Raw genomic sequence first — 2,674 nt, forward strand, 5'->3', positions numbered from 1 at the left:
GAATGAAAAAACAATCAAAGCTTGGCTATTTAAATTATTTTGTTCCACCTGAATTTTTTTTAATAGAAAGATCTATATGATAATAATGAAGAAAATTCTTAGAACACAACTATCCCAGAATGCTTTTCTCTTTACAATTGCTTCTGTAGGTAATATACATTTTATCCTAAGCTATTTTGATTTCATTGTGATACTAATGAATATGTAAGTACTAAAAGGAGAAATATATACCATATTTATTTTCGATCTATTTATTTCTGAAGCGAGGGTCCAGGAAAAGAGTTGATATCTGCCTGTGGAAAAGAATGAAGCTAACAAGAAAATAAACTTTAGTTTTCAACCTTCACAAAGTACATTAGCAAATAACAACAAAGGCTGGGGAGAGAATTTAAAAAAAGTCATTACAAAAAGTCTCTTATGTTTTCCTTAATGTGTTTCTCTTCCTAATATAATTCCTGTTTGCTAATATTTTCCAATTTTCATTATCCTAACAGGCTGTTCTCATTTTTATAACACTCCCAGTTGTTTCATATAACCTGCTGTGTATCATATACCCTTAAAAACTTCTCACCTTTTTGTTTATATGCCTGCGAGTCTCTTTTGAATTTACTTTAGTGAGTGTTAAAAAAAATCCTACCTTAAAGTACACTAAAGATAACTATGTCCTTATTAGTTTACCAAGAGTGCCAATGAAATTAATATATGTAATGTTTAAAAATGTGTAATATTTACTTTGCAAAAGTGAAATAAGCTATTCTGATTTTCTATTCTATTCTCTTAGGTACACTAGGAAACAGATAGGTAGTCATTATTTTCAGTATTTAGGCCCTTGATTAGTATAATGGAGTGAAGGGACAAGAAAGGTATCACTACCCTAAAGCAAATAAAAAATTAGCTAATAATGTATGTAAGGTACTTGGCATATAATATAATTCAACAGATGGTGACAGTGATTGTAGTAGCTGTTGTGAGTGTCCTTAATAATGGCTATGGCAGTTAAGTGGTTGGCAGAATTGAATATATCGTCAGGTAAAGATAGAAGTATTTAGAAGAGTCTCTTTCCCACGTACGCCTTCAAATTTAACATTAGAGTGTTATTCCCATATGTTAGACATTGCCTTCTGTTTTCATCTTCTTTAAAAATGCAAGGACTCTTGGGGTATAGTACACTCAGTATAGTACCTTGTCAACCAAAACATAAGGTAGGAGGCTGCAAATAAGAAAAGAGTTTATTTGGGGTCTTAAGAATTGCAATTTGAGAGGCACAGATTCAGGTAACCTTGAAAGAGTGTTCAGGGGAAGAAAAAGAGTCAGGGGTTCATAAACACAAAAAGCCACAAGGTTGTTAAAAGTTGCCTGGCGAGAACTGTGGTTGACTCTGATGCGAGTAAGAACATATTTGTCCTTAAGGAATCACGAGTTGTTTTAGGGTAGGGTCTGATAAGTGGATAGACTATCATGAGTTATTTTAGGGTCTGATAAGTATCTTGAGTTTCTGGCAGATATTCTGGATGCCTTTGTTAAGACAGTAAGTGATCAAAGACCAGATTCCATCCAGGGTGAGATGTGCATAAGCCACACTTCCTCAGTGTCCTCCCCACTCCATCTTCCAGAGCCCTCTTAGCAATGCCGACTCTGTTTTGATTTTTCTTTCACACCTAACACTTCATTCATTCAGTTATAATTCATAAAACATCTGTATGTTGCAGGTCACTTTGCTGGCAAGAGCAATATATCAATTCCTGAGAACATGACAGTTAAGGCTCTTACCTTTGATGGTTGACATTCTAATGTCAGAGCCAGATGACCAATAAATACACAACATATATACTCAAAATAGTTAACTGATGGGATGAAGCTATAAGGGACCTAAGCAGGGTGCTGGGATAGATAATTCAGTGGAGCTGGGTGTGGGGAGGACTACTTTAGGCAGGAAAGTTCCTCTCTGAGGAGTTGGGAAATCATGTGAAAGCTTGAAGTTGGCCATAGAGGAGAGAGTGAGGCTGGAGCACAGTGAGCACGGGGTTGGAGACAGGGGCAAAGCTGATCCCGTGGGGCTTTGTAGGTCATGGTAAGGACTTCAGGCTTTATTCTAAGAGTAATGGGAGGCCACTGACAAGATTTTGTCAGAGGACTGGCACAGTATCATTTGTTTTTGAAGGCTCCCTCTGGCTGTGGTGTAGGGAATATTTGCAGCTAGTTAGTGGTGGGCTGAGGTCTGTCCCCAGGCCTTCTACTCCAGCACTGAGGCCCTTCCTTCCTGAGCTGTACTCCACTTCCTTGCCTTGGTGTTTTGTATTCCCTTTGCCTGGAGCAGCCTCCTTCTCCCCTGAACCACCCATTCTCCAGCTGGCAAATTCCCATTTGCTTTTTAATTTTTATTATTTTTAATTTTTTAGGCCATGCCGTATGGCATGTAGGATCTTAGTTCCCCGACCAGGGATCAAACCTGTGCCCCCTGCATTGCAAGCACAGATTCTTAATCACTGGACCACCAGGGAAGTCCCTGCTTTTTTAAATGTAAGCTCAAATGCAACCTCCTCTATGAATAGGATGACCATACAATTATCATCCTCATGAGACTTTTTGAGGGGCACTATTAAAAATGATCCTAGGAAAACATGAGTAAAATAAACTGTCCCAACCAAACAGGAATGTATGGCCATCTCTGCTC

Source organism: Aethalodelphis obliquidens, unplaced genomic scaffold (assembly GCF_003676395.1).
Source record: "Aethalodelphis obliquidens isolate GAN/ISIS:26980383/991018 unplaced genomic scaffold, ASM367639v1 scaffold95, whole genome shotgun sequence".
NCBI classification, from domain to species: Eukaryota; Metazoa; Chordata; class Mammalia; order Artiodactyla; family Delphinidae; genus Aethalodelphis; species Aethalodelphis obliquidens.